This window comes from Giraffa tippelskirchi, chromosome 13, assembly GCF_054371585.1.
Source record: "Giraffa tippelskirchi isolate mGirTip1 chromosome 13, T2T-mGirTip1v1.2.pri, whole genome shotgun sequence".
Classification (NCBI taxonomy): domain Eukaryota; kingdom Metazoa; phylum Chordata; class Mammalia; order Artiodactyla; family Giraffidae; genus Giraffa; species Giraffa tippelskirchi.
The window spans coordinates 31478758-31505560 of record NC_137287.1 but is presented as its reverse complement, the minus strand read 5'-3'; the positions used below and the strand labels follow the sequence as shown (position 1 = coordinate 31505560).

General features: G+C 51.0%; 1 long non-coding RNA gene across 1 annotated transcript; it reads left to right on the top strand.

Annotated features, from left to right (window-relative positions):
- Positions 1-1236: 1236 nt before the first annotated feature.
- LOC145533311 (uncharacterized) lies at positions 1237-26696 on the top strand. The gene is made up of 9 exons (XR_014073991.1): positions 1237-1437; positions 3295-3457; positions 11635-11800; positions 11974-12019; positions 16723-16811; positions 20047-20202; positions 24112-24239; positions 24971-25305; positions 26100-26696. It is a non-coding gene; the product is annotated as an uncharacterized LOC145533311 (long non-coding RNA).
- The last annotated feature ends 107 nt before the right edge of the window (positions 26697-26803 follow it).

The following is a 26803-nucleotide window of genomic DNA, read 5'->3' as shown; positions in this document are numbered from 1 at the left end:
TTTCTGTCCTTTATCGAGCCTATCTTTGCGTGAAATGTTCCCTTGGTATCTCTAATTTTCTTGAAGAGGTCTCTAGTCTTTCCCAATCTGTTGTTTTCCTCTATTTGTTCTCACTTGCCAAGGGGCAACTAAACCCACGTGCCACAACTACAGAAGCCCACACACCCTAAAGCCTGGTCTCTGCAATAAGAGAAGCCACCGCAATGAGAAGCCCATGCACAGCAACTAGAGAGTAGCCCCCACCCACCACAACCAGAGAAAGCCCGTGCACAACAGCAAATACCCAGCACAGTCAAAAATAAAAAGAAAGAAGAAAAAGCCAGCCCCAGAGATGGCCCATCATCAGGCCCCTCCACTCAGAGTGGCCTCATCCTTTGGCAGCCCTGTCTCACACACACACACACACACACACACACACCCCAGAGGGTGCCAGAACTCCTCCAAGGTCCCTCTTGGGCCTCCGAGGCTTTGCTCAAGCTGTCATGTCTTCCTGGGATGGCATTTCCTCCACCATTGCTTCTCTAGCTCCTATTCATCCTTTATTTTTTTTTTTTTTAATAAATTTATTTATTTTAGTTGGGGGCTAATTACTTTACAATATTGTAATAGTTTTTGCCATACATTGACATGAATCAGCCATGAGTTTACATGTGTTCCCCTTCCTGGACCCCCCCTATTCATCCTTTAAGACAGCACTGCCACCTCCAGGTAGCCTTCCTAGATACCTTCAGCAGGATCATGTGCCTCCTCTGGGCTTCCCGGACCCTCCACATTCCTGCATCACCACACGTGTCACACTGGACTGTCATGTCCCTTTAGCTCCTGTCTTCCCCCCTGACTTGCGGGGGTTCGGGGGGGTGGTCCTTAAGAAGTGGGCACAGAGAAGGCAGGGAGACAGAACATCCAGTGTCTACAGGATTGGTGAAGTATTGGATGTGGAGGGCAGTGGAGGGAGGTATCAAGGAAGAAGTGACAGGATATTGCACTTGTGCCTCTCCCAGAATGCTGAGGGTCACAGACAACCAAGCTTTGGTCACCTTTGAGTACCCCACCTTCCGAAGCCCCTTCCGACATCAGGAACCTCAATTCCCAGCCCACCATAGGCCTTCGGGCAGGACACAGCCCAGCCTTCCAAGGGAGGAGCCCAAATAGGCCACACCCACTTTCCCATCCTCCCTTGCGGCCAGGGCATAGTCATGTGACATGGGCTCAGCCAATCAAAGGCACCCAGTCTGCAGTTTGAGCGAGGAGCTCAGCGTGGAAAGGAAGGATCCTGAAAGTCTTTCTGAGGGAGGCCTTGGCAACGTGGAATTCCCTGGGCACCCGCAAAGGAGCGTGTTCACCGCCATGCTGGCTCTGTGGCAGAACTGGAGTTAGAGTCTTGCCTCTTACCACCTGCCTTCTTCATGTGGACTTCCTGCCCTCCTAGGCGTTCCAGTGAGCACCCCAGTATTTGTTCAGATTGTTCGTCTATTTAAATGAGCCACAGTTAGATTCTATTGTTTGTCATTAAGAAACCTCGAGGCCCTTGAGGGAGGCGGGGCACCCGTGGAATCAACTCGAAGGAGGAGTCATTGTTTCTGGAAAGATGGGAAGTGCATTCAGGTGCAGGAACAGCTGACCAGGGTCAAGGTCAGGCTTCGGGGACATATAAGCAATGTTGGGTTGACCACTCCCTGGGGTTTGGAGTGTCGGGTTCAAGCTGAAGGATGAGGTAGGCAGTGTTGTCAAAGAACAGAGCCAAGACAGCCCGGAGTGCCAGGACAGGAGGCAGCCTGGACGCTATCTTGCAGGCAGTGGGGACCAAATGACTGCTTTAGCTGGAGGTGTGCTGATCAGATCAGTGTTTTAGAAAGCTCACCCAGCTGCTCGGGGGAAGCTGGCCCAGGGGTAGTTTTGGGCATGCGCCCGGTCTCTGAGCCTTTTCCAGGTGAGTGAGCTAACCCAGGGTGTGGACACTGGAACTGTTAAGGACTCCATCTCTTCCTGGATATTGAAGGGCTTCCTGGACCTTTTACCTCTTCCTCCTTTCCCCTCTGCACCACAGAACCTGAGTGGAACATGCCTGACCTCCTCTCACCTTCCCCAGGGAGCTTTGGGATGTTGGAATGCCTCTCAGATCCACCAGGCCATCCTCCTTGCCTGAGTGTCCTGGGGGCTCCTGGAAGCAATAGGAAGGAGTATTCTAGAATGGACCATCCTAACTCTGAGCCTCCAGCCTTAGATTTAGCGGTAGCTGTTCCCATCCCACATCCAGCACTTCAGCAACCCTCCTGGCCATGCGTGTCCACCCCTCTCCATCCCTGTAGCCACCACCCTGGTCCAGGCGCCCCTTCTCGCACCTGGACTGTCCATGGCTATAGCCTGGCCTTTGGACCCTACTAGTCCCCCAAGCAACCCCGATTCCCCTCCCAGCAGCTAGCACATCCTTTTTCTAAACCTGATCATACTGTTCCACTTGCCATTCTGTCTTGCCTGCTGTCAGGACATGGTCCAGGGCCAGGCCTGCAAGGCCAGGTGGAGGACCCCTTGAGGGAACTCCCCGCCCAGTCCTCTCCATGCTCCTACCCCACCTGCCTTCCCTGTCTGCATCTCTCCACCCGTGTGACCACCCCCCGCCTTTCATTCATGCTGATTCATTGGCCCTGTGGACTGGTTAATTGAAGTCAAGCAGGGGCTTCCCCCTTGGGCAGCCTGGCCCCTCTGCTCCCCATGGCTCCTCCCCCCATCTCTCATGGCACTCATCCTATGTTCTTAGACATGGGGAGCATTTCTCATCCCTGGTTGCCATTAAGTGGGGTATCTGGCAGGGGAGGGCGGGCGGTGGGCTTGTTCAGGCTGCTCTTGGTTCATTCATTTATATCACTTCCCCGCACCTGGAGGCAGCTGCATGTGCAATCTCCAAGGGCTGGGGGCCACCTCAGAGGAGGGGTTACCACCCAGCTCTGTATTTACCAAGTGCCTCTGCTGCTGTGTGGACAGCGGGGCGCAGGAAGGCAGGGAGCAAGTCAGGAGGCCCTTGGATGTACCCCTGAAAGATGAAGGTAGCTGTGGGTTAGAGAAAAGCAAATTTTCCAGAAAAGAAAGTGAAAGTGTTACTTGCTCAGTCGTGTCCGACCCTTTGTGACCCCATGGACTGTAGCCTGCCAAATTCCTCTGTCCATGGGATTCTCTTGGCAATAATACTGGAGTGGGTTGCCGTTTCCTTCAGGGATCTTCCTGACCCAGGGATCGAACCCTGGGTCTCCCTCTTTACCATCTGAGCTACCATGGAAGCCATTTTTTTTTCCCTAGAAACAGAGGTCAAATCAAGAGCGTTCAGCAGCTGCGGCAGTGGGTGCCCCACCCACATCGCCATCCTTCTCCACCTCCTGCTCCTCTCAAGGAACTTTCTCTGCCTCAGCCGGCTCCTGCCCCTCTATCAGAGCACCATCCGCTGCTGGCAGCAACTTGTCTGGTAAGAGCTGAAGAGCTCGGCATCCACTTCGGCAAGGGAGTTGCCCCTACCAGTCATGGGGACATGGGCATGGAAAACCTCCAACTTGCTGGCCGGATCAAAACTCCCCGGGGCAGCCCTCTCGACTCCAGTGTGAGGCCCCTGTGGGGCCCGTCCCCTGTCCCCCGGCTGAGCTTCCCCCACCCACGTCTGTCTTGGCACACAGATGGATTTTCATCAGGGGTCCACTTCCAGGGGAGCCCACACTGAGGACTGTCGCTAATCAGATCTGGGGGCTGAGAGGAGGGGAGAAGCCAAGTCCAGGCCACGAGGGCAGATGTCCCGAGATGGGGTGCACTGGCCTGGGAGCCCTGGATGGAGGTAGGGCAGGGGCGCAGGTTTCCTTGTGGACAAGGGGCTATACTGGTCATGTTACCGAAAGTGCACCGGGCAGTTCACCATCCAGGAAAAAGGTACCCCAACTCAGTGAGGCTCCCCTCCCAGCAGGGACTGATGGCCTTTTCCTTGACCCTGGGCTAGCAGTCGGGAGCAGCTGAGCGCTAGACGGCTGCACAGGGCAGAGGGGCCAGAGGGAGCCTTCTTGGAAAGTGCCTCCCGGGGGACCAGGCTGGTCCCAGAAAGCATGAGTCATGAATGAAGCAACCTCATCGAGCCCCCAACCTCCCCCTCCCTGGGCCAGGGCAGACAGTCCCTCCCCAGCGCGAGACCCAATAGGGCACAGCCTCCGTGTCTTCCTGGGAGTCAGGATGGATGTGGTGACCCCTCTTCCCATCCCTGCCTTGATCTCAGGCAGCCCACAGACCCCACTGGGCCCCAAGGACGCACCCATCAGCGGGGGGTAGTTGTGCCTCGGGACTCGCCAGGCTCCTGAGTTAACACAACCTCAGACAGCTTCCTGACACCTTTCTGCTCCACCAGGCTGGTCCCCCAGCTTCCCATGTGAGAATTCCCCAGGGACCCTCCCACCCCACCCCCATGCCAGCACCCTGTAGGGTCATGTGGCACACAGGTGCCAGTCATCCAAATGCCCTTCCCAGTGCTGGACAGGGAGCGAGCCCGGATCCACGTGGACTGAAGCCCAGGGCCCCCCCCCGGCCTGCCGACCTCAGGACCCCTCCCTGCACCTCTAGACCCTCCCACCCCTCCAAGTGATGCCCTGTGGTTGGTGGGCCTCTCCCCTGCCCCTCCCCTAGCTGAGTCCTGGGGCAAGACCAGTACACTCACAGAAAGGATGGGATGCTGGGTAGGCAGGTGATCCTGCAGTGGGGTCTCTTGCTCTCTCTGGTATCCCCCAGCTTTCATAACTCTCTCACCCAGCTTCTACCCTGGAAGGCTGGCTTGGCTGTCCCTGGCGGGTCGGCCTGTCTCCAGAGCTGGGGGGCAAGGGACTCAGTGGGTTTATCCATTCTCCTGGCCTAGAGCGGATCCTTAAAGCTTATTAACAATCAAATCTTTTAGGGCTTCCCTGGTGGCTCAGTAGAAAAGAATCCTTGTGGTAAAGAATCCACCTGCCAATGCAGGAGACCCAGGTTTGATCCCTGGGTCTGGAAGATCCCCTGGAGGAGGAAATGGCAATCCATTTCAGTATTCTTGCCTGGGAAATCCCATGGACAGAGGAGCCTGGCGGGCTACAGTCCATGGGGTTGCAAAAAATCGGACACAACTGGGCAACTAAACAACAACAGATCTATTGTTTACCCCATACCTGGCCTTTGTCATTGAACTAATGATCCCCATTTTTCAGACAAGGCAATTGAAGCTCAGAGAGGTTAAGCAACCTACCCCAAGCCACACAGCTAGTACACAGTGGGGCTCCTATGCCCCCAGCCTTTGTATTCTTTATGAACCTATGTTGTAGATTCAGACTCAAGGTGGGGCTTCTGGTAGCTTGAGAAACATCATGGAATGAATAATCACAGTTACTATTCTCAGGGCTGACTGTTTTTATTTACTCATTTGACATTTGAGTTATCTTTTGGAAAAGATGATTCAAAATGCCAAAGGAACAAGAGCACTCTTCTGTCTCTGAGCCACCCTGTTCCCTCCCCGATACAAGTATCTTAAGTTTCCTTGGTGAGAGAGTTCATGCATTCACCCCAATCTTAGTATACTTTACATACTGTACTAGTTATCTATTGCAGCATAACCAATTACTCCCATGTGTAGTGGCTTAAAATATCAATAAACCTTTACTACCTCACAGTTTCTGAGGGTCAGGAATTTGGGAGCAACTCAGTTGGGTAGTTTTGGCTCAGGGTCTTCAAATTGTTGGCCGAGACTAGTTATCTGAGAGCTGGAGGGTGACTGAAGAACCCAGTTCCAAGATGGATCACTTGTGGCCGTTGGCAGGAGGCCTCAGTTCCCACCACATGGATGCTTGAGTGTCCTTAACAACATGGCAGCTGGCTTCTCCCAGAGAAAGTGGTCCCAAAGGGAACAAGGTGGACTCTTCATTATCTTCTATGGTCTAGGCTCGAAAGATACATGTTTCTACTTTATCCTGTTAATTACACAGGTCAGCCCTGGTTAACAGGGGAGAGGACCACACAGGGGATGAATCATCAGAGTTAAGAATTATGGAGTCACCTGGAGGCTGCCAACCACATATATTGTCCTGCACCTTGTTTTTTTTCCACGTAATTCTCAATCAGTACACAGAGAGTGGCTTTATCTCTTTAGGTGCATGGTATTCCATGTGGTCGCACCATGATTTATTTATGTAGTCCTCTGTTGAGATCTCTTATCAGGATTGTTCTTGGTTTTTTGCTGTTACAGTCAGGGCTGCAATGACTGTTTTTGTACAGGAATTATTTCCAGTGTCTCTGAAGGAGTAATACCCGGGGATAGAATGGCTAAGTCAAAGGGTGTGGTGCTTTGAAAATGTAGTCATAAAAATTTTTGATGTTTCTTGGATTGAGAAATGGAGTCCCTATCTCCTCCACTAAATCCGAGTGGCCTTTTTTTTTTTTAGATGAATTACCACAAACTTAGCAGCTTTTCAAACACTCATTTACTTATTTATTTTTTAATTTATTTATTCTTAGTTGAAGGATAATTTGCTTTACAATATTGTGTTGGTTTCTGCCATACTATTTCTTTATTTTTAAATTTTACTTACTTTACTTACTTATTTGACTCTGTCAGGTCTTAGTCTCAGCATGTGGGATCTTCGTTGGCAGCAGACGATGGGCTCTTCATTGGGCTCTTTAGTTGGAGTGTGCAAGCTTAGTTGCCCCGTGGCATGTGGAATCTTAGTTCTCCGACCAGGGATGTTGAGTCCCCTGCATTGCAAGGCAGATTCTTAACCACTGGACGACTGGGGAAGTCTTCCAGAGTGGCCCTTTGATGAATTCGATCAAGAGAGTTTTGCAGAAGCGATGCTATGTGACGCCTGAGGCTGGGTGATAAAAGGCCATGCCAGTCCCACCTTGTCTGCTAGAATACTTTGTCTTGGGGCCCTGAACCACCATGTGAGGCTGCCAAGCTGTGAGGAAGCCCAAGATACACGAAGAGGCCACATGTTGGCACATGGGTGAACAGTCCCAGTGACACCCAGCCTTTGAGTTATGCCAGCCAAGAGGCCAGTCATGTGAGTGAAGAAGCCTCAGATGGTCTGAGTCACCCCAGCTGAAGCCTTAGACTTCATGAAGTAGAAACAGAACGTAGAGAAGTAGAATAAAGGGCATGGGCAGATTTGATTTGTGCCAGGCACTTAACACATACTTTAGCTCATTTCATCCTCCTAACAAATCCTAAAGAAAGGCAATGCCAAAGAATGCTCAAACTACCGCACAATTGCACTCATCTCACATGCTAATAAAGTAATGCTCAAAATTCTCCAAGCCAGGCTTCAACAGTACATGAACCATGAACTTCCAGATGTTCAAGCTGGATTTAGAAAAGGCAGAGGAACCAAAGATCAAATTGCCAACATCCATTGGATCATCGAAAAAGCAAGAGTGTTCCAGAAAAACATCTACTTCTGCTTTATTGACTACACCAAAGCCTTTGACTGTGTGGATCACAATAAACTGTGGAAAATTCTGAAAGAGATGGGAATACCAGACCACCTGACCTGCCTCTTGAGAAATCTTTATGCAGGTCAAGAAGCGACAGTTAGAACTGGACATGGAACAACAGAATGGTTCCAAATAGGGAAAGGAGTACATCAAGGCTGTATATTGTCACCTTGCTTATTTAAGTTATATGCAGAGTACATCATGAGAAACACTAGGCTGGATGAAGCACAAGCTGGAATCAAGATTGCTGGGAAAAATATCAATAACCTCAGATATGCAGATGACACCACCCTTATGGCAGAAAGCAAAGAAGAACTAAAGAGCCTCTTGATGAAAGTGAAAGAGGAGAATGAAAAAGATGGCTTAAAACTCAGCATTCAGAAAATGAAGATCAAGGCATCTGGTCCCATCACTTCATGGCAAATAGATGGGGAAACAATGGAAACAGTGACAGACTTTATTTTGGGGGGGCTCCAAAATCACTGCAGATGGTGACTGCAGCCATGAAATTAAAAGACACTTACTTCTTGGAAGAAAAGTTATGACCAACCTAGACAGCATATTAAAAAGCAGAGATATTACTTTGCTGACAAAGGTCTGTCTTGTCAAAGCTACGATTTTTCCAGTAGTCATGTATGGATGTGAGAGTTGGACTATAAAGAAAGCTGAGCGCTGAAGAATTGATGCTTTTGAACTGTGGTGTTGGAAAAGACTCTTGAGAGTCCCTTGGACTGCAAGGAGATCTGACCAGTCCATCCTAAAGGAGATCAGTCCTGAATATTCATTGGGAGGACTGATGCTGAAGCTGAAACTCCAATCCTTTGCCCACCTGGTGCGAAGAACTGACTCATTTGAAAAGACCCTGATACTAGGAAAGATTGAGGGCGGGAGGAGAAGGGGACTACAGAGGATGAGATGGTTGCATGGCATCACCGACTCAATGGACATGAATTTGAGTAAACTCCTAGAGTTGGTGATGGATAGGGAGGTCTGGTGGGCTGCAGTCCATGGGGTCGCAAAGAGTCGGACACAATGGAGCGACTGAACTGAACTGAACAGTCCTTCAGGGCAGGTATTATCATCTTCATTTTAAAGTTTGGGAGACTAAAGCTCAGAGAGGTTCAGCAGTTTGCCTAAGACCTCACAGCACATGACTCAAAAGAGCTGAAATGTGAACTTGGGTTGGGTCTTTCTGACTCCAGATCCACACTCTTACGTGGACACAAGGCTGTCTGTTGTAGGGAGAAGAAAGTCACTGTACCAAGCTTACAGGCTCAACCATATGGAATTTCAAGATGTGAGAACACACTGGGTTAGACAAGAAGTTCCATGCCTGGGGCCTCTGGGAGCTATTTTTGGCTATTTTCGGCAGCAACCCCTTGGAAATTGTGTGTTTACTCTCTCTCCCAATGTGGTTTAGTCAGGGAAGACTGGGAGAGCTCTGTGATTCCCAGAAATTATGTGCATTGAGAATCTTGACAGACCAGAGGTTCTTACGAGCAGCGAGCGACCCCTTTGATTAACAAACAAATGAAGATATTACTTCTTTTCCTGGGAGAAAAGCCTCTAAAGGTGGGATTCTGTGTAAGCACTTGGCTGGGGAGTAGGTGGGAGTTCCCAACCCCAGGCAATTTCTCCCCTCCTGGCAGTAGGTGGTACTGCAACTCAACTCAGCCCACAGGAGCCACTTCCAAGGACCTCTCCACTGAGAGGCTGTGAGTGCTGCCTGATGGTGAACCCCGCTGTCTCAGGAGTCAGGTGCTGCTGTTGTTGTTTAGTCGCTCAGTTGTATCTGACTCTTTGCGACCCCATGGACTGTAGCCCACCAGGCTCCTCTAAACTGGAGGAATTGTCCCAGGCAAGCATACTGGAGTGGGTTGCCATTTCCTTCTCCTGGGGATCTTACTGGCCTAGGGATTGAACCCATGTCTCCTGCATTGACAGGCAGGTTCTTTACCACTGAGCCACCAGGGAAGCACCAGGAGTCAGGTGATCTGGATTTAAACCTCCACCCTGACATGTGTCAGCCAGGAAAACAGAAACCACACCAGGTGTGACAAGCAAAGGAAAATGGTTACATGAATGAAGAGGCTAATCAATCTGATGAGCACCAGCTGGATGGCATCCTGAGCACTCATGGGGTACAGGGTGCTCCCAAGCCCAGGAGACAGGATTGACTGTGGGATGACTGTGAAACTGCTCAGGGGAAGGACCTCCCACTGGAGCTGGTGTCTGCTGGTGAAGATGCCACCTGACACGGAGGGAGAACCCCACCCCCCTCTTCTCTCCTCCTCCATCCTCCAGTATCCCAGGTGGTGTCAGCTGTGTATGTAGGTGCTATTTGAGTGGGTGTGAATGTATGTGCAAGGGTGTGGGTGTGTGTGGCATGTGGGGCTATGGGGAGGGTGTGAGTGGGGCTGTAGGGGTGAGGGTCAGGCTCCCCATCCTTCTGAAATCAAGTTCCAGAGGAGCCTTTTGAGACACCCAAAACCACACATGCCAGGCCTCTTAGGGCTGATTCGGAGGGTCAGGGGACTTATGTGCTTCAAGTTGAGACTAAGTTGCCTCTTACTGGCTGTATAACCTGGGTGACCCACATAAATGCCTCCTGGCCTCAGTTTGCACATTAGTGAAATGGGCATAATAACTGGGCCTCAGAGGATGGTTGTGGGGATTCCAGGGGTTGGTGCTTAGACAATACTGGGCCCAGGGCCTGGGGTGTGGTAACCATGGGTGGCATTAACTGCGATTATTACCAGCGCCTTAGTTTCAAAGCTCATTATGGAAACAGTGGTCTGTGTGCTTCAGTCTATGTGCAGAATTTTACCCTGCCACTTTCTCGTCATCGTTGTACTTAATCTGAAGAAATGATAACAACCCCTGATCGAAGGTCTAAATCAGCAGGGCCGACCACACCAAGTGCTGCTGGAGATGCAGATCCCTGGGCACTCTCAGGCCCACTGTGGGGATGGCAGTCATAAGCCAGTCCCTGGGAAACTGGCAGCATCTGCGTCCCCAGGCTCCAGCAGTCCCACTCCTGGGAGCTGACCCAAGACCCTAGGGCCCCTGCCCCCACAGGCAGGTACACAGATGTCCACAGCAGCAGTGGCGCTCAGGGAACATCCCTGGAGACAACCCACATATCCACCAGCAGGATAATGGATAAACAGCATGGTGAAGCCATAGGATGGAATACTATTTGGCAAGGAAAAAACGAAATCCTACCTTATGTAACAAGGTGGAGGAAGGTCACAGACGTCGTATTGAGCAAAAGAAGTCAGATAAAAAACCTCACACGTATGATTGATGCCACTTATCTGAAAGCAAAATTCAACAGTGACAGAAACCAGAACCCGTGATTACCTCTGTGGGGAGGGGGGGCAGGGTGATCTGAGGGAACCTTCCTGGGTATCAGAAATGTACTGTATCTTAAGTCAGGTTCCATGGGCGTCAGCCTGTGTCAAAATATATCATTGGACACTTTGTATGAGTATACACTATGAATATGTTTTACAATAAACACTTTCAAAAATCATTTTTAAAAACTGATGCATTCTAGGGACTTCCCTGGTGATCCAGTGGTTAAGATTGTGAGCTGCCAATGCAGGGGGCATGGGTTCGGTCTTTGGTTGGGGAACTAGGATCCCCCATGCCATGCAGTGTGGCCAAAAAAAAAATTTTTTTTTCATTTAAAAGTGATGGATTCAAGGCATTGTAGGAATTGTAGGAAAGAAGTACAGACAACTGCTACCACATGGATGATCCCGGGACTCATCATACTAAGTGAAAGATGGCAGACACAAAAGGCCACATACTGTATGATTCCATTCATATGAAACGTCCAGAAATCCACAGAGAATGAAAGAGGGTTAGGGTTGCCAGGGGCTGGGGGCAGGGGGGTAGTGCTGAATGAATACTAATGGGTACAAGGTTTTATTTGGGGCTGATGAAAATATTCTGGAACTAGATGGAAGTGATGGTTGTACAGCTTTGGGAAGGTCTTAAATGCCACTAACCTGCACACTTTAATGGTGACTTTTATGTGTATTTATTACAACTTTTTATAAAGTAATTGATGGTAAAAACAAAACAGCTGAGCTTCACTCCTTATCCTCACCATGCCCCTGAAAGTGGTGCCCTGTTTTCTCCATTCGGCAGGTGAGGCAGTGAAGGCCCATAGAGGTGTGCGACTCATCCGGGGTCATACAGCCTCCCAGACCTTGGCTGTGAGCCATCACCCACCCGTGCAGGAAGGGTTCCTGGAAAGCAATCTGCCCTGAGTTCCTCGTAGAGATCAGAGGAGCCACAAGAGCCCCAGGCCAGGGCAGAGGTCCCCACCCTGGACGCTGGTGACACTTCCCCTGGGGTGGGAGGGGAGCAGGGGGCGGGGGAGGGGGGGGAATGTGCAGGTCTCAGGCCTGAACAGCATGTCCTCTCGCCTGTGGTTCTCGGTAAGCTGGGAACAGCCTGTCCTGATGAGTTTCCTGTTACCTCTAGCTGCTTGCTGGCCCCACAGCTGCCACCCCCGCCTGGCCCTGGAGAGGTTGGTCTCTGGGGCTCCGAGCAGGGAGGGGGTCATCCTGAACTGACAGCAGTCACAGCCTACAGGCCACCTCCCCTGTCGGCTCTCCTTGGAAACAGTTTTTGTTTTTTTCTTTCCAATTCAAGTTGTGCCTGATAACATGATAAAAGATAAAGTACAGAGAAACAGAAGGGATGCCCCACACCTGGAAATACCACCCTCCTTCCTTCTCTTCACACATTTATTGAGCACTTGCTGTATGCCAGGCTCTGCTCCAGTTGCTGGAGACACAGTAGTGAACAAAACCAAATCCCTGCTATTGCACCATGTCCATTCTGGAGGGACTTTCCGCACATGCGCGCGCGCGCGCGTGTGTGTGTGTGTGTGTGTGTGTGTGGTGTGTGGTTAACTACAGATGTCGATGGTGGAGAATACAAGCTGAGTTGTTTGTTGAGCACTTTCTCTGACCTCCTCTGTGTGCTTTACACATACCTACTCAGCTAATCCTCAGGACACTCCCACAAAGTAGGTGATGTCAGCAAGCCGAGGCCCAGAGAGGTGAAGTGACTTGCTGAAGGTCACACAGCCAGCCAGTGGCAGAGTTGGGACTGAACCCAGGAGCTTCACCACTACACTGAACTGCTGCTGGAGACAGTGACAGCCAATGGTGGAAATATTGATAAACTGCTTTCTGTTTGTAGCAAAGGCTGGTGGTTTAAAGGCTGTTTTCTCTTGATGGGTTCTATTGGTCCCCAGATCCTCCAAGCTGTTTGTAATAAGTACAAATGATGGGAAGATCTGTGTAAAGCCAGCTATGGAGCCTTCTCCCCCGACCCTGAGGCAGTTCCTCCACCCTCAATTCCATTCTCACCTTATGGGGGCATCCACCCAGACTTGCCAGCCAGGAGGGGCCTGGGGAGTGGATGCCGCCCCCTCCCTGAGGCCCAGCCCGGTTTCTCTTTCTGGCAGCATTTGTAGTCCCCTGCTTCTGTCACCCACAGCTATTCTTGGCCTCTGGCCCCTTTCACTTTCTGCTCAGCCTCATCCTGCCTCCGTGGTTCCCCAACATCCCCAGTTCCCCCCTGCCCGCCCCAGCCTTCTCTCCATACTCCTCCCACCACCAGTGGCCTTGGCTCAGCTGAAAAGCCCTAGCAGAGGCCCGAGTACAGTGAGGTCTAGGTCTGGGTTCGGGTCCCCACTCTGTCCCTTCTTGTCTGGGTGACCTTGGCAAGCCTCTTCCCTCTGAACCTCATGTGCCCATCTGGAGAGGGGACTATTGCTTGTGTTCTGCCTACCTTGACCCTGGGGAGGATATAGACTGTGACCAAAACCATGGGGAGGATGCAGGTTGTGTATCAGGACCGTGGGGAGGATGTTAACTCTGTACCAGGACCATGGGGAGGATGCAGACTCTGTGCCAGGACCATGGGGAGGATGCAGATTGTGTACCAGGACCATGGGGAGGGTGCGGGCTGTGTATCAGAACCGTGGGGAGGATGCAGGCTGTGTATCAGGACCGTGGGGAGGATGTTAACTCTGTACCAGGACCATGGGGAGGATGCAGACTCTGTGCCAGGACCATGGGGAGGATGCAGATTGTGTACCAGGACTGTGGGGAGGATGCAGACTGTGTACCAGGACCATGGGGAGGGTGCGGGCTGTGTATCAGAACCGTGGGGAGGATGCAGGCTGTGTACCTGGTCCGTGGGGAAGATGTAGACTCTGTCCCAGGACTGTGGGGAGGATGCAGACTGTGTACCAGTACCGTGGGGAGGGTGTGGGCTGTGTATCAGGATCATGGGGAGGATACAGACTGTGTACCAGGACCGTGGGGAGGATGCAGACTCTGTCCCAGGTCCGTGGGGAGGATGCAGATTGTGTACCAGGACCGTGTTGAGGATGCAGGCTCTGTCCCAGGACCCTGGGGAGGATGCAGACTGTGTACCAGGACCGTGGGGAGGATGCGGGCTGTGTACCAGGACTATGGGGAGGATGCAGACTTTGTCCCAGGGCCGTGGGGAGGATGTAGACTCTGTACTAGGACCGTGGGGAGGAGGCAGACTCTGTACCAGGACCATGGGGAGGATGCAGACTCTGTACCAGGACCGTGGGGAGGATGTAGACTGTGTACCAGGACCGTGGGGAGGATGCAGACTGTGTACCAGGACTGTGGGGAGGATGCAGACTGTGTACCAGGACTGTGGGGAGGATGCAGGCTCTTTCCCAGGGCCGTGGGGAGGATGCAGGCTGTGTACCAGGACCATGGGGAGGATGCAGACTCTCTACCAGGACCGTGGGGAGGATGTAGACTGTGTACCAGGACTGTGGGGAGGATGCAGACTCTGTACCAGGACCGTGGGGAGGATGCAGGCTCTTTCCCAGGGCCATGGGGAGGATGCAGGCTGTGTACCAGGACCGTGGGGAGGATGCAGACTCTGTACCAGGACTGTGGGGAGGATGCAGGCTCTGTCCCAGGATCGTGGGGAAGATGCAGACTGTGTACCAGGATCATGGGGAGGATGTAGACTGTGTACCAGGACTGTGGGGAGGATGCAGGTTGTGTATTAGGACTGTGGGAAGATGTGTCCCCCACACACACACCATGGGCTGGGCGCTGAGGAAAGGAAAGCAACAACATTGACTGCAGGTGGGCAGCCAGGACAGTCCTGGGTGGGGCTCAGCTTGCCTTGGACAAATCACTTCTCCTTTGTGGACCTCAGCTTCATACCTGTGAATTGAGGCAGTTGGACTGAAGGATAAAGGGTCACAACCCAGAGTGATGAAGGTAGGGCTAGAGGCAGCCCTGGGGAATGTGGGAGCCCCACAGGGGCTCTTGACTTGGGTGGGAAGTGGTTCTGGGAAGGCTCCCGGGAGATGGGACAGCTGATAGTGGTGGTTTAGCTACTAAGTTGTGTCCGACTCTTGTGGCCCCATGGACTGTAGCCTGCCAGGCTCCTCTGTCCATGGGATTCTCCAGGCAAGAATATTGAAGTGGCTTGCCCTTTCCTTCTCCAGGGGATCTTCCCAATCCATGAATCGAACCCAGGTCTCATGCAGTGCAGGCAGGTTCTTTACCAACTGAGCTATAAGGGAAGCCCCAACAGCCGAGCTGAGTCTCAAAGGAGCATAGTGATCATAGATCATAGGCATGTCCAGAAGGAGAAACCAGCATGTGCAAAGGTCCGGGAGGCAGAGGGTGTGGGCCCTGGGGAAGGGTGGGTGGTGGAGAGGTGGGCGCAATGAAGCTGGTCTGCAGGAACAGGTCACACGGCCTATCAGACCCTGCTCAGGCAATGCGGAACCATGGGAGGGCTCTAGGCTTCCATTGACAAGTCCATGTCCCACCCAGACGGGGACTTCCTGAGATGGGGACAGGCCTTACTGATCTTTGAGTTGCCTGTGTTACAGTGGACAGGAAGATGTAGTCAATGAATAAATGACATTTCCTGCTCCTCTAAAAGGACTGGCTTCCTACGAGTAGTTAACCGCATAAGGTGATCAGTCCCCTGGATCCATTAGCTATTGCTACATGACCGACCTCCCCTGAATGAGTGGTTTAACACAAGCAGCATTTACTGCTGCTCACAGTCTATGAGTTGGCTGGGTGGTTCTTCTGGGCTGGGTAAAACTGGGCTAATCTTGTTTGGTACACTCTCGCATCCACAGGCAGCTAGCTGGTAGGTCGGCGGGGGCTGGCTGGTCTTGGGTGGCCTCAGCTAGGATGGTGCTTCTCAGTTTTGCGTGGCCCCTTGTCATCCAGAAGGCCAGCTTGGGCTTGTTCTCAGGGCGGATGCGGAATCCCAAGAGAACACATCGAGCCAGAAAGCATCTTGAGGTCCAGGCTAGGAAGCAGACTGTCCCTTCATCACCATCATCACTTCCCGTTGGCTAAAGCAGCCCGGGGTTCTAGGATGGAGACATAGATTGCTTAATGAGAGGAGCAGCAAAGTCATACTGTCAAGGGCATGGATACAGGGAGGGGGCGAAATTGGGGGCTTATTTTACAAAATCAATTTGACCCGCTCTCCAACACTTGGAGAAGGAAATGGCAACCCACTGCAGTATTCTTGCCTGGAAGATCCCATGGACAGAGAAGCCTGGTGGGCTACAGTCCATGGGGGCGCAGAGTCGGACACAACTGAGTGACTAACACACTCCAGCACTCATTCCCTGTCAGTTAAGGAAGTTCCAGTCTGGTCAGTGGTGGCCTCAACAGTGGGCACGTAACCCAATTCTGGCCAATGAGACAGGAGGAAAGCCTTCTGAGGGTTTCTGGGAAAGGTTTCCTTGCTCCTAAGGGGGAGCCCTGGGGAGAAATGGTTTCCATTTTTCTGCTGGATGTGACCCCTGTATTTGCATCTGCCATCCAAGGAGTAGCCTCAGGTGAAACCAACACCGAGATGTCAGAGCAGAGAAATGAAGGAACCTTGGTCCATGGAGTCCTGGTGGGACTGCTGAATCCGCCAGGCCAGAAACCCGCTCTACCTCTGGACTTCCTGTTGAACCAGATGTTACATTTCCAGCTTCTTTAAGTCACTTTACATCAGGCTTCCTGTTACTTGGACCAGAGGCATCCTCAGTGATGCCCTGGGGCCTCTTTTTGTCTCTGTGAACCTGTTCTGCCTGATGAGCCAGATCAGAGTTGGAGGCTCTAGGCTTTTCTCTTCAGTGATGCTGAAGGCCCCAACTGCAACCCCCACGCTTCTGCCTCGCATTTTGCACAGGGACCACCACCTGCCCACTCCACCTAGGGCTGTCTGCCCCAGTGACTGAACCAGCAGGCATCAGCTGTATTCAGAAGACGTGAGTTCTGGTGAGTTAGACTTTTCCCTTTTTTTGCTCTGCAGTACCCAGCCTCTCTGAGCCTTAGGTGCTCTTTCAGAAAATGAAGAAATGAAACCTGCCTTTTGCATGGTTAATGCTTGATAATAGCATTTGAAAACATCTTAGAAGCTCTGTCAGGCAATGAAAATTTGCATCCCTATAGCTTTTTATAGCTTCCAATTTGCTTCCTAGTACTTAAGCAATAATAACAACAGTAATAATAGAAGCCAGCAATTATGGAGCCCCTACTATGTGCCTAGCACACTAAGTACTTTGTGTGTATGTATTATGGAATCCTCTTAGCAGCTCCTAGGCTCAGAACCGTCCCATGCTCGCATCTCACTCTGAGTAAAACCCAAAACCGTTTTGAGGATCCACAAGTCCCTACCTGATCCAATCCCACACTCCCCACCTCTCTGATCTCATCTTCTGTTCACCCCTGACACACTGCACTAGCTACACTTACCCCTTTCCTTGAACATTCTGCCTCAGGGCCTTTGCACCTGTTCTTGCTTCTGCCTAAAATGCTCTTTCCACATACAAATGGGTCACTGACTCACCTTCTTTAGTTTTCTGCTTCTCAGAGAGGCTTCTTTGACCATCCAAATAAAATAGCAACCCATCCCTGGCACCTCTTAGCCCCCCACCTGCTGTGTTTTACTCCATAGGACTTATCTGCATCTGACATAATCCTGAGCGTGGTTCATGGTTATGGTCTGTCTCTCCACCTGTGAGACTGTAAAGTCCCAGAGGGCAGGGAACTCAGTCTGTTTTTGTCACTGCTGAGAAACCAGAGCCAAGAAGAATGCCTGGCACAGAGTAGGTGCTCAATACATATTTGTTGAGTGAATGAACAGATACATGCTCCTACGAGGTAAATGCCAGGGTTACTCTCACTTGCCAGCTGAGGTGCATGAGCTCAGAGAAGGAAATGTGCTCCCGTCATGCAGCAGAAGGAGCCATGACAGGACTCTTAACTCAAAACCGGCAGAACCTAGGCCTTGAACTTCAGGGCCAGGACTCAGTCTCAGCACCTGCCTCAGGTCCCTCTCATCCTCTCTCCTGTCTCTGCTCCTGAATCTCTCAGATGGAGCCTGATCCAGGGCTGGACTCCATCAGTGCACTTCCTGTAGGAACCTCTGCAAAATTTTGTGTGTCTTCTAATGGTGGCATGTGACAGGCAGAGCCAAGGAGGCTTGGAGCAGAACCCGGGGCCACCCAGGGGGACAAAGGGCTTTCTGAGCAACAAGCAGATAACAGGAGGGAGTCTTGAGGGGCTAGATCAACCCCAGAGAGGTCAGTATCCCTCACAGCTCAGGGGTCAAAATAGGGGCTGTTCCATGATCAATTCAGGCCCCAAACTTCCCCTGAACTCTGGCCTGGACCCCTCCTGCTTGGGCCTAAAAGCCCAGGAATGATCTGGACTTGAATAGTAGAGTGGGAGACGGAGACAAAATAAGATTCCTCAGACCCAACAGATGTGTGCTGGGTCCTTCAGAGGGTATTATTTTTATTTCTTCTCAGCTCTATTCTAATCTTTCCAGTGGAGTAGTATCTCTCTACTTCACAGAGAAACTGAGGCTCATAGTGGTTAAGGAAACTTCCCTGGGTCATTTAGCTAGGAAGGAATAAATCTGGATTGATGACAATGATAATAATAATGTGACTTTGGAGACTTCCCTTGTGGTCCAGTGGTTAAGAATCCGCCTGCCAATATAGGGGACACAGGTTCAACCCCTGCTTCAGGTAGATTCCACATGCCGCGGAGCAGCTAAGCCCGTGTGTCACAGCTAGAGAGGCGACTGCGCTCACCGCAGCTAGAGAAAGCCCACGTAGCAACGAAGACCCAGCAGGCAGCCAAAAATTAATTAATTACTTTAACAATAATAATGTGACTTCCAAGACCAGGTCATAAAAGGCATGTGGCTGCTGTGTTACCCCCTTTTGGCTCGCTTGCTGTTGGTGAGGCCAGCCGCCATGTTGTGAGAGCACTCAAGAAGCCCCACGGCAAGGCCCTTGCAGTGCGGAGCTGAGGCTGCCTGCCTCCAGCCTTGTGAATGAGCCCCCAGAGCAGATCCTCCAAACCCCGGCTGACTCCTTGACTGCAGCCTCCCGAGAGACCCTGAGACAGAACCACCCAGCTGAGTCACTCCCTGATTCCTGACCCACAGAAACAGTGTGAGATAAATATCTGTTCTTTTAAGCAGATCTACGAGTTTTCTTTTTTCTGCTGGGTAGCAAATTATCACAAACCAAGTCGCTTAATAAATTTATTATCTCACAGTTTTCCTAGGTCAGAAGTTTGGCTGACCTAGAAGTTTTCTGCTTAAGAGTCTCACTGGGCCAAAATCAAGGAGTCAGACGGGGTCCCAGTTCCCATCTGGAGACTCTGGGGGAAAGAATCTGCTTCCAGGCTCCTTCTTGATTTTGGCAAAATTCAGTTCCTGTGGTTGTAGGTCTGAGGTCCCCGTTTCCTCGCCAAGTATAAGCCGAGGGCTGCTCTCAACTCTAGAGGTGACCCACATTTCATCCACACACAGCCCCTCCTCCTCCATTCCAGCGACGGCGCATCACATCTTTCCCGTGCTTCAAATCTCTGACTTCCTCTTCTGGCACCAGCCAGAGAAAACACTCCACTTTTGAAGGGTTCAGGGATTAAGTTCGATCCACTGGATAACCTCCCTTTTGTAAAACCGACCTTATATCATAACCTAATCACAGGAGCAGAATCCATTATAAACATGTCCTGGGGATGAGATGGGGTGGTGAGAAAGGATGGGGGCTCTCTTAGAATTCTTCCTTCCGTAGCACCAAAAGTTGGGGTGATTTGTACACAGAAATAGAAAACTAACGCAGCCGTTGAGAAGCTTTCCTCATATGGAAGCTCACGTCCTCCAGATTTAGAGCACTTTTTTCCCTCCATTTGTTCTGTTCTCTAACACTGATGAGTCAGACGTTGCATCTTGAGGGATGATCCTCTCGTTTCTTGATCTTTTTATGTCGGATTTTTTAACTCTTGTCTTTCTGGGAGATTTTCCAGTCTCTTGCAAGGCTAATAGTGAAAGTTTTTCCTCCTGCCCTCACCTCTCTAGTTCTTTCTTGGTCACTGAATGTTCCTTTATGCAACATCTCGTTCTTGTTTTAGAGATACAACGTCTCTTATTTCTCTGAGGGTTTTTGTTGTCTTGTGTTTTCCTCCTCCCTGTGTTGGCCCTGTTTTTCAGGAGCTCTTTTCCTCTGCTGGTGTTGACCTCTGATTTTCCTTGTACAAGCCTGCCTCCAGTGTCCAGTGATCCTCATCTGTGAGTTCATACTGAAGATCAGGAAGCCGAAAACAGACCATCAGAAGCTTGCTGACCATGGACAGGGCGTGTGGACAGGTGAGTCTCATCCAGGTAGTTGGGCAGGCTCTGGCTGTCATGGTAGAATCCCAGAATCAGCATCTGAAGTGTCCTCTCCTAGGTGGGTCAGTTTCTCCACAGAGGATCCCCCAGCCTCCAGCCTGGGGTTGCGGGGGGGAAGTAGGGCTGCGAGATTCCAGGGGCCACACTGGGCGGTGGGACTCATGACCTTTCTCTTTACCCCTTGTGTCAAGCCTGACCACACCCTCAATTCAGCCTCCTGTCCTCAAGTTCAAGGCCTCCAGCACAGGTTTTATTTAGATGGTATGTTTATTAGTCTTGTGGAGTGAGAAGCTAAGAGAGCTGTTGTTATTTAGTCGCTGAGTCGTGTCCGACTCTTGTGACCCAGTGGACTGTAGTCCGCTAGGCTCCTCTGTCCGTGGGACTTCCCAAGCAAGAATACTGGAGTGGGTTGCCATTTCCTCATCCAGGGGATCTTCCCCACCCAGGGATCGAATCCCCATCTCCTGCATTGGCAGGCGGATTCTTTACCACTGAGCCAGCTGGGAAGCCTAGTGTTGTGGAGTGAGAAGCTAAGAGAGATTGGAGGATTAAGAGCCTTCCGAATTATCCCTTTTTTCCAAAATACTTATTTTCATTTATTTATTTGGCTGAGCGGAGAAGGCAATGGCACCCCACTCCAGTACTCTTGCCTGGAAAATCCCATGGACAGAGGAGCCTGGTAGGCTGCAGTCCACGGGGTCACTAAGAGTCGGACACGACTGAGCGACTTCACTCTCACTTTTCACTCTCATGCATTGGAGAAGGAAATGGCAACCCACTCCAGTGTTCTTGCCTGGAGAATCCCAGGGACGGTGGAGCCTGGTGGGCTGCCGTCTATGGGGTCGCACAGAGTCAGACACGACTGAAGCAACTTAGCAGCAGCAGCATTTGGCTGAGCTGGGTCTTCGTTGCAGCATGTGAGATCTAGTTCCCTGACCAGGGATTGAACCCAGGTTCCCTGCATCAGGAGCACAGAGTCTTAGCCACTGAACCACCAGGGAAATCCCCAGAATTGTCCTTTTGCAGATCCATGATGACAAGCGATGGGGTATAAAAATGAACCAGACAGGTTCTGCTGTCAGGGCTGAAGACCTACTGATTTCTGTGCACCTACTATGTGCTGGGCACTGAATCTGGATCGGGGTTTTGTCCTTCAGGGACCATTTGGCCATGTCTGGAGACATTTTTGGTGTCACAACTAGGGGGTGGGTGTGGGTACTACTGTGTCTCATGGGTAGAGGCCAGGCATGCTCCTCATATCCTCCAGGGCACAGGACTTTCCCCACAACAGAGAAGTCAGTAGTGCCAAGGTGGAGAGTCCTGCCCTAGAATGATGGGACACGTTCCCTGGCTTCATGGGAAGGGAGCAAAGATTTTCTGTCTCCTCAGTACCTGCTGTGTGTTTTCACAGCAACCCCTCCACCCAGGGGTCCTCTGCTCTCAGCCTGGGCAAGGGGTGTCGGGGTGGGTACCATGCAGGCCCTCTTTCCTGCCTGGTTCCCCACCCCCCCTTCAGCCTCAGGGGAGGAGTATAGGGTGGCAGCAGCTATCGGTGCAAGCTGGCCCAGACCCGTGGCCCTGCTTGACGTTGGTCCTCACCAAGCCATGTGACGAGACCAGGCCACAAGAAAGAGGTTTCAACAAGCGTTATCGCTTCCTGGAACTCCGACTCGGCGACTTCCCCGAAGACCGGCTGTGCCTGGCGGGTGGGCTGTGCGCGGCGGGGACCTGGCTGTGCACCGCGGGGACCAGGCTGTTCCCTTCCTCCTCCGCTGTCCCCGCAAGCTGCCACCCTCTCTCTCAGTCTGACTACCTGGAAAGACTCCACCCCTCCAGGCCCAGTGCCCCTATGGCTTGGCTGTTGGTTCAGCACCAGCCCCAGGAGTGGTGGGGCAGGGCTGATCCCGGGGGTCCTTCTAGTGACCTCTAGGATGTTTGGACCGAGCTGAACCGGGCTGAGACCCCAGATGTCCAGAAACCCACCCGCTCTCCTCTCTGCCCCTGATGGGGCAACTGGAAAACAGGTTGGGCACAGATTTGCTTCAGTGTTACTGTCCACAAAACGAACACAAATCTCCCATTCCATTTCATCTGCCCATTGGTCGGGACACTTGGTAGGCAGACACACAATTCCTGTTTCTGTCTTGCTGGTTTGAGCCTTGGAAACCCAGAGAGGGGAGAGAAAAGTCCCATATTGGCAGAGGCAGAGAGGGGACAGAAACTGAAGCCTTCTTGGATGTCATTATCTCTGGGTGACTGTGATGACTCTGGAATAAGTCACTTCCTCAAGTCCCCACTTCACAGAAATCTAGACTGTAAATATAGACCTGGCCGCAGTGGGGTGGGGTGGTGGGGGCCTGGGTAGCCAGAATGAGAGGGTGGGTAAAGAGGAGGAAACAAGGAGAAAATTCCATCCTCTGAGCAGGCAGGCACCCCAGGGCCCTGCCAGTGGGGTTTACTTATTCTGTCGAAATGAAAATGCTCTGACGTTGAACCGTATTGACAATACTCTTATGTTTTTGACCTACAAAATCAGCAATTTCATGTGATTCAGCCTAAGATGATCCACCCGCCAGACTGTTTTAAGAATTAAAGATAGCATGACGTGCTTAGCAGCATGCCTGTATATAATCAGTGCCAAGTCAAGAATAGCCTTTATGTCATATGATAACACATATATCTCTTATCTAATAATATATCACCAATGATATTAGTGACACTAAATGTTATCCATTCTCTCCTCCATTCTCCCCTTGTCAAATCCACATTGATTGATCATGCAGCGTGTACCCAGGATGGGTGTAAGCATTCTTCGTTGTCACCAACACTCAATGTCACCCCTGATTCCTGAGCATGCGCCTTGTGCAGGCAAGTGGTGAAAGCTCCGCATTTGTGTCCACAGGTGCCTAAGCCAGCACATCACTACATGTCAGTTGTCATTCTGAGAACCCCTGCTGGGACCTCCCAGTAATAGGACCTCCTATTACTAACTTGTGCAAGCCGCAGCTGGCTCATAGGTCATCTTGAGTTTACGTTCAACCATGGTGTTTGGGCCAGAAGTCAACCTGAATTGGGAATATTGCTGTTCCTGACCACAGTATAGGACTTTACATCAATGCCTTTAATGTCACCTCTGTGTCCGCTCTGTGTCTTAATCCAGGGCTTATTTGGGATCCCAGTGACTGGTTCACCATCCTTGCAACAAGCAGATCATCTTAGATTCTCATGAAGGAATCTGGGAAGATGGGGAAAAAGGATGGAGCTGAGGCCAGAGTTCTGTGGCACAGTTCTCAAGGCCTGTTGGCCAGTTGATTTGTGTGTGTGTCGGGGGGGGCGGAGTGGTTAACAATTTACCAAGTTAGAGACCCAGTCGGGATGTTGACGCTTCTGTCTGCATTCAGACCTCACTGAGGTCCAATTTTGGTTTCGCCACATGTTAACTCTGTGGCCCTTGGCAAGTCATTTCACTTCTCTAGGCCTCAGTTTCCTCATCTGAAAAATGGATACTAGCAGTCCTACCCTACAGAGGGGTAAGAAGGACTAACTGAGACCGTGTGTGTGTGTGTGTGGCACCCCAGTGGTGTCTGGCATATGGTGGGTGCTCAGTGCGAGCCTGAGTTTGAGAATTAACCAGTGGCACAAGTCGTTTCTGCACCAGATACCTCCTGAGAAGTTCAGTAGCACCATGACCGAGGCAGCAGTGAGGCAAGGCTGTCCCTCAGGGACACACCAGATGACTCCTCGGAGGGCCAGCCTCCCTCCCCTCAGGACAGAGTGCCTACAGCCTCTAATGTAGCCCTGATGACCAGCAGCCCCTTCTTTCCACCCTGCCCAGGGATTTGGGCCTCCACCAAACAAGAGTGACTTCCCCTCTCTGCACAGCAGTTTTCCCGTCTGTAAAGAAGGAGCAAAACCTCAGTGGACCCTTAAGAGCATCCAGTGAGATGTGCCTCACAAGGACAACATGGGTCACCTTCCTGGCTCCAGCTGGACCTTCCTTACTGATAAAACAGGTACCATCATTACGACCTTGTCAACCAATGACTTGGAAGGCTGTTCATGAAATGCTCAGTGGAAAAAGCAGGTTATGATGTGGGTTATGAAGAATGGTATCTTCCTTGTTTTACGTCCCTGGATATGTTCCAATGTCTCCTACTTTGTGGGAACTTGAATAGAATTCGTGTCCTACTGTTGTGTGAAAATTGTATAAATCTTAATTACATTGAATTGGTTCACGGTGCTTTTCAGGCCTACTTTATCCTATTTTTCTGTATATTCATTCTATTAACTTTTGAGAGTTTGATATTGAAATTCCAATGAAAAGCCTTAATTTATCTACTTTAAAAAATAATTTTAATATATGTAGCTTTGTTCTGTATTTTCCAGCTTTCCTGTAAATGTGTTATCATACTTTCATAATTTAAAAAAGAAAAAGAAAAAAGAATGGTGTCTTTTTTAAGAAAAAAGTGTGTATCTGGAAATCAGGAAAATATATAAAATGTATTTTATGCTATCATTATTGGTAGATTCTTTTACGAATTTAACAACAAATGTGAAGATTGAAAAATAATGTGGACTGATCCAGGATGTGATCGTGGGGGCGGGGAGGCAGTGGGGATATGGAAACTCTTGTGCTTTCCACTCAATTTTGCTGTGAACTAAAACTGCTCTAAAAATAAAGTCTGTTTTAAAAAAGAAAAAAGGGAAGGAAAATTTTTTAATGTGGAATTTTTTTTTTTCCCAGCACAAAAATATTAAGAACCACCATGAATCAGGAGGTGTGAAAGTGTCTGCATTCCAGCTTTCCTTGAGGGCAGATGTCAGCCGGAGAGGGGAGCACCCTGGGCCCCAGATCCCAGCAAAACTAGTCTTGCTTCTTTCAGTCGGAGAGTTGTTCGTCCTCTTCTTAGGATGAGTGGTTCCATTTTACTCACTCACCCTTTGTTCCAGGCAAAGCTGACCCCTGACCCTTGCTGCTCTTCAAGCTCTGATTACCCAAGACTCTCTGGGGTTGCCAGTGACAGAAGCATAACTCAGACAAGCATAAGCAAAAATGGAACCTTGTGGCGTGTGTAACAGGTAAGCCCAGGGGTGGATTTCAGGTATGGCTGGACGTAGGGGCTCCCACGATGCATCAGGGCTCTGCCTTCTGCTTCTTCTCTTCCACTCTTTTGACTCAGCGGGCACAATGGCTGCCAGTGGGCCTCTGTTTAGAGGAAAAAGTTCCTGCAGAAAAAGTCCCAGGAGGGTCTCTGACTGGTCCAGCTTAGGTCACGTGCCTACCCTGAACTGAGGCATGGGGAACTCAGGCCAGGTCTTGCCCACATCCACCTACGGTCACAGGGCGCTGTGGCCGGCCCCTCCTCAGGACTTGACAGAAGCGGGTGAGGCAGTTCCCTGAGAGCAGAGCTCTAGCTCACAGTACACCCTGTGTGGACCCTCCTTTCCAGCCGCTGGGTCTCTGCACCTGCTGGCCCCTCTCCCTCCTTGGAATGTGGGCAAAGAGACTGTCAGGTGACGACTGTTCTGTGAGGGCCCAGGCACTTTGGGCTCCCACAAACCTGGCTGTGAATCCCTGCTGTGCTCCAACAGGCTGTGTGATGTAGGCAAGTCACTTGAGCTCTCTCAGCCTCATTTTTTTCTCCTAACGTTGTCTCCATGGAGAGGTGCTTGTGTGCGGAAGCCCAGGGCCTGTGCTCCAGTGAGACAGCCATGGTCAGGATCTGGATGCTGACTGGAGCTCGCTTAGGGGAGAGGCTAGGCATTTGGATCTCCCCTCTAGCTGTGACGTCTTGGGCAAATACATCCACCACACTTCTCTGAGCCTTAGTTTCTCTGCCCGCAAAAAAAACCAGAGAAACTTGCCTCTACAGGGACAGTTATACAGATTCACTGGAAGGACTGAAGCTCCAATACTCTGGCCACCTGATGTGAAGAGCTGACTCATTGGAAAAGACCCTGATGCTGGGAAAGATTGAGGGCAGGAGGAGAAGAGGGTGACAGAGGATGAGATGGTTGGATGGCATCACTGACTCTATGGATATGAGTTTGAGCAAACTCCGGGAGATGGTGGAAGACAGGGGAACCTGGTGTGCTGCAGTCCATGGGTCGCTCAGACATGACTGAGCATGTCACTTGGCACATGCTGTTCCCTCTGTATGAGATGCCCTTCCCCACCTTGACTGCCCAGGTGGATTCCTTCTCAACTTATGCTTTAGGACTCTGATGGTGACATCCCCAGGGTGCCTCCCCTAACTCCACATCCTCCACCGTCCTCTTATTCTTAAACTAATTAGCTCTTCTTTTCCTGGTACCCCCCCCACCCTCCACCAACCCTCCAGCCACCTGGATCAGGGGATACCAAAACCCCATCGATGCCCTTTTTCTCCTAACTCTCTGAACAGCTCAGATTGGTCTCCTCCCTTGCACCTGGGCCTACTGGAAGCGTGAATAAACATTTGTGGAATGAATGCTTGACTCCCATATTTTCTTTCTGGAAGGGTCCCCCCAACTCCGACATGGGCCTGTGGTGCCATCTCTGCTGGGAGCATGGCACCCACCAGGGGAGGGGACCTCG